Below are 6328 nucleotides of genomic sequence, written 5' to 3' on the forward strand. Positions count from 1 at the left end.
TTTTAAAAAAAAAAAAAAAAAATCTTTATCCTTTTTCAAAGAAATATGATTATACCTCGCTGTTGTAAGAAAAGTCATTTTTTCAAGGGGAAAATAATTCAGGAGTAACCCTCCCCTTCATAAATGGCCTAATCACCTTAACAATAGGTGGTTATACACAGGATAGTTTAATCTGAATCAAATATAAGTTTGACACACCTGACATTTAGCACGTTTACACACATTTAATTGACATCAGGTCATTCATCACACGTGTAGCCGTGTGCCAGGATTGAACGGCAACACTGGTACCCATTCTTACTGGCATTCTCACTAAAAAGAAAAAGGCATGAAGGATTGAAAGGATGGGTTGTAGTGTACAACCAGCTGCAGGCGATCCGCTTTAGTTTAGCATGGACACACAAAAGAGTGCGTTCACCACATGCTAGCATTAGGCGTTGGATCCTCTTATTGACCAAGCATATATAGAAAAAAGAAAGGCAAAAACATCTTGAATCTTTCTTTCGACACCATATAAGAAGTCAAGACAAGCAAGCTCAAGATCAAATTCCTCACGAATCTAGAAAAGAAGTGATTGAAAGGTGATAGAAAATATCAGATTTTTCATAAGAATGGCATCGTTTGGATTTGATGGGATTAGAATAAATTCATTTGTTTAGGGACTTGGGCATTCCAATATTTCATGCTCCCTTTTTGTAGTCACTAGAATCAAATCAGGGCAGAAAAAGTGGGCCCACATGTGCCCAAAGGCCCACAAGGTGAGCATAGAATCAATGCATAATGATTGACAGGGCTTTTTTAAGCCCACATGTGTGCCTACAAGGCATACCATCCACATGCCACTACATTGGCCAGTTGGGCAATGCAATATCAAGACCATCCATCCAACGGCTGCGATATCATAAAACAAACAGGCAGATTAGAAAACTTGGGTAATGTTTTTCTAATCCATACATTTCGTTTCCTTGAACTGTGGCCCACTTAACAAGTGGACTGACCTGATTCTTGTGCCAGGGCATCTATATAGTTGTACCCCTCTGATGGATGGTTTGGATATCCTAACACCTGCGATGATGGCACATGTGTAGTGTGGACATGACCCATCACAGGCCTTATAAATACGTGTCGAATTGGAGCAGGTTGAGAGAACTATGTTGCCTGGGCCCATGAAATTAACTTATTTACGTGCTTATATGTACCGGTAGTGCTTGTTTATAAATCATCTTGCTCTTCAAAAGTATTATTTTTTTTTTTTAGGGTACAAACAAAAGAAAAGCAAATATTACATATACAAATGAGATGTGTGAAGTAAAATACAATTTGAACCGAGATGTAACAAAAAAAAAAAAAAAAAATAGATATCATTTTATAACCATTGGTTGGGGTGGCTGGCCTATTTTTCTGTTTTTTGCACTCATCAGTGTAAGTGACAGTAGCAAATTAAAGGTGGAAATATTTTTTGGGCCACTAGTCATTTTATGATTGCTGGTCTGTTTTAGCCATTTCTTCATATGATTTGCCATGTACAGAGAGTATCAAGGGTTTTGGTGAGCCTGAATGATTGGAAGAGATCTGATCTGGCGGCTCCTAGGTCCATCGATTGGGTCTTTTTCATCCGATCCATTCAGATTTTTTACATTTTTTCAGATTGATCGGAGGCCATCTTTGCTAGCAATGAGTGATTAGTATTTCAGAAATTTTGATCGTCAGCTAAGATTTGATTCATTGGGTTCCTGATCCACCGATCAGGGTACTCCAATTTTTTATTTTTTATTTAGCACGCCGCGTCAAATAAGGTCATTCATTCTTATCCCTGCTCAATCATCCACCGTACCCATGAACTTAAAATAGTGCATGAATTAATTGTTTACCATCCAAAGTGGGATCTACAATTTGGACAGTTTATAAGCTTGTAGTATTGTACGTAAGCTCTATTAGAATATTAAAGCTCTTTATATTATTATAGACATTAGTTTAGGAAATTATGTTACTCTATTATTTCTTCACCCAATGGCTTTGTCTAATTTTCATCTTTTTGAGTTTTCAATTTAATTATCATGCATTAAAATCTAACATCTATTTATTTCAAGTATTTTAAATTTAACTAAGGACCTTCTCATTTGGAGTCTTAATCAAATTATAAATGTCAAATAATTAATTCAATCACTAACAAAATCATGTCTAACACATTCCAAAGAACTAAAAAAATATCCCAACAACATCAAATGTAAACGATAAAGATAATCATGACTGGTCTAAAGTAGCAATATCTTCCTTTGTCAAGTAGGACCATGTGTCAGTGGGTCCTTTTCTGGATCGGATACGTCTTTCTATTCTTGAGTCACTGGCTCACCCTCAATCGTATCTATATAGTTTTACATCAATATATGGTAAGCTCACTAAGCCTAATGAGAAGTCCCCATATGATTCTTCGTATCATATCAGAATAAAATAACAATAATCATATACAATATAAGTTTAGAAGGAAATGTAAATGTCATATAATTAATGCATTAATGCATTAGTGTATTAAGTGAGAATCCATCCACTTGCTTAAGTTGAAAACCCGTCAACCCGCATCTGCTCCTTAATAGGTTTCTACTATTTGGTAGGCATAAGCAATACGCGCATCTACTCCTTGAGTAGGCTCCATTAGTATGTGGGTTTCTAGTAACAATTCTACCAAGTATACCATCCATAAAGGTCCCCCCAAAAGTTTGGTACGTATTATGCATGCAAATAATGGATGCATAAGTATATCAAATAGTTGTGAACAATATATTATATGATCATTTCCTTTCTTAGATTTGAATCAACACAGTTCCATATCACCCAATGATATCAACAAGACATTCATATCATTTGCATTAAAATCAAAACATATATTATTTCAACATAGTAATCAGATCACAGGATATATTCATACAGAAATTCAATCCATGAATTATATCAATACATCATAGTAAATGATGAACAAAACATAGCTATCAATGAGTAATTAAATCAATGTCCAAACAAACCAAATAAGCATACAATCACAACGAATAAATAATCTATTTTAACTTGATGGAAAGAAACACATCATAATCACTCACCTTAGCGTGGTAGACATGATTCTGTAAAATAAATAATTTCATTTGAATTAGAATTTCCTAAACTCACATAAATAAAATTATTTTCTGACCTCAGTTGTTTACATGGACCTACCTTTGATTGAAATAAATCCATTTAAATAATCTTACAACAAGATTTTTCATTTAAATGAATTTATGAATTAAGAAACAATATTTCAAAAATTAAGATGTTATTTAAATTTGGGCCCTAAAATTTCAACATATTTGGGATGTTTTTAGTAACAATCTATAATTTCAATTTTTTTTGAAGGTTTAAGTAATATTATGTAACATTATGAAAATTTATGTCATAACTTCTTGACTTTTCAAAAAATTATAGTTTAGCACTGAAATTCTAAATTTTTATACAGTTTGTGATGATTTACACAAAATTTTAAAAATTTATCTAGTTTGATAATTTAAAATTCAAATCACATTTGATAGATGGATCAGGGCTAACCATTGATCACTTGATCAATTTCAAGGGACAACTGATGATCATCCATACATTAATTTATTACAATTTCTAATTTTCACATTGATTGGTTAATGCGGCCCATTAGATGGTCAGATCGATTATCAAATCTACATGTCGTCATCATCCGATATCCGAATTTTAATAGTTGGTTCAGATTGAATTAAATATCAACCATCCAATAGTTTCACACAATAAATCAATACATGATTCATTATCTACAATCACCTCAAATCGATGTGGCCCATCTCATGGTCTGATCAGTCTATAATTTAGGGTTCTAATTAATTTTATTCTTAGGAATCTGCTGTACGATGATGATTTAATCACGTGTTTTAAATTTGGGTATACGATTCTCTGTGTCAAGTTGTACCTTGCGATTAAAATTTATATTTTTCAATTTATAATCTATACATTAATACTCGAATTATCCGATCAATCTAAATCATTTAGTACTATTATCAAATAAAATTACCCTACTCTACTCATAATTAAAAAGAAATCACGGATTTTTATTAATCAATGCAACCCATCAAGTGTTCGGATGATTCCAAATCCTTAAAATCTTAACATATTTACTCCAGCAAAATTAATGGGCCGCATAGATTACTTCATCCATGTCCGCGTTATGAGAAATTATAATAGTTAGATAATTAAAGATGCACGATGGATGATGGATTGGTGGCTAATCCAAGCCATTCATCGTCTATATTTATTAGAATATGTCCAATTTACCATATATATATATATATATATATATATATATATATATATATATATATATATATATATATATATATATATATAAAGGGACTAAATTGCCAACATGATGAGCTTGTGTCAGAGGTATTCTCTTCTCTCCATCTTTCTTTCGTATAGAGTTCCTCACTTTTTTTCTTTTTCTTCTATTGTTTCTTTTAAATAGGACATGACCATCTCTTTATAAGAAAGATAGTGAGTTCAAATAGGAGATAAGATAAAATAACGGATGAGGAGAGATATAGATCTCTCCCTCAAATTTTAAATTTTATATATATGAAAAATCATGAGGATTACAGAGTTCCAGTCAAAACCTTAATAATAATTATTTTGTACATAGACATATGGCACATCCGAGGCGTAAAACCACCCAACTGCACAAGTTCGAACTTGTAGAACCTGTATAGAATTTATATGCCAAATCAAAAGTTAAAGTTGAATTTATATACCAAATGAAGAATCCTAATAAACGGGTAGTTATGGGATATAGTGTATGACACTTAATTCACGAGCACTCAGAAATTTACCTACATGGCAAACCATCCTAACCGTTTATTCATAGATACTTGTTTGTTGAAATAGGTCCATTGAATATGATATTTTTCACTTTTAACCATTCAAAAAACGTTCACCAATCTGATAAACAAAAAATCAAACAAGCTTTTAACTCTTGGGTCATTTTACATCTAATCTAAGGCCCACAATTGGAAATGTTTTTTTTTTTTTAATTACTTGTCCCCTAGCTATGCAAACTTTCTAATCATGTGATGGATAAAAAACAACATGAAGAAAAAAATATTTTTTAAAATCCAAAATAGCATGAGGTATTTTTTGTTTTTAAGAAAAATAATAATTTTTAAAAAAATTTCTGCTATAAAAATTTAAACTAATGAATTACGGTTGTGTGTATTTTATTTCTAAATCTCAAATTAAAAATGGATACCTGGTATACTAATAGGTAGGGCAGCACCCGAAAGGGTATGTGCATGGGTGACCATTTGAAGCCCATGCACAAGTATCGGTAGCCATGTACATGGGTGGGTATGGGTGTGGGTATTCCTGTGTCCGGCCCGAACCTGACCCATTTACACCCCTAGCCAGGTCACTCTAGCTGGGCCAGGCTGCCGGCCATCACCATCACTGAGGCTGGCCAAAAGAGCTGTCAGGCAGCACCACCACCTACCACATGCTCAGCCCTGGAAAGCATGTCAGCAAGTAGGTCCAAGCTGGGCCTAAATTCGAGGCCGCTCTTTCCTATTTTCGCCATGGCCAATCCTGTGATAAAGCCCATTTGTGAGTTTTATGGGCTCCACCTCGGCCAGACTGTTAAAAACAGCCGTTAACCTCACCATACAAGAAGACACATCTAGGATACTACAAATCGGGTGAGTTCGACTCAGAGATTGACCCACAGGATTGGAACCCAGCTTGAGATTTTGGGCTCCATAATTTTTTGGTCTAGGAAAATATGTGTTTCTTCCTAAAGGCCCTAAGATGGCCCACCTGAGCGGACCAGTACAACCATGGGCCTATTTCAATGTTTCAAAACGAATAGGTGTGAGCCTGTTTCAATCTTTAGAGCCCTTTGTAAAGTGTTTAGCAACCTTACCTTTTCGTGCACAAAGGTAGTGTGAATTACGTCTAGTGCATTCTTCTTTGCATTGTCTATCTAACCCATGTTAAACCCGACAAGAGTACAAGCACCTTTGTTCTGTGGCGACAGCCCAAAGCAAGCGGCTTTTTTTAAAAAAAGGAGGAAATGGCAAACGCGAATTATTTCTTCTTTTTAATCGTTAGCTTGGCCCCATTGTTTTAATGTTCCAATCTCGGCTGTGGGTTGAGTGGGCCCACTTGTTATCGTGTTGGACCACGGGATTTGAAATTCCACCATGTAATGCATGTGGCCCCAACATACTAAGAAGATGGTTTACCTAGGGAGACAGGACACACCCAGATATATTACACGTCAGACCAGGGATTC

This window comes from Magnolia sinica, chromosome 18 (genome assembly GCF_029962835.1).
Source record: "Magnolia sinica isolate HGM2019 chromosome 18, MsV1, whole genome shotgun sequence".
Lineage (NCBI taxonomy): Eukaryota > Viridiplantae > Streptophyta > Magnoliopsida > Magnoliales > Magnoliaceae > Magnolia > Magnolia sinica.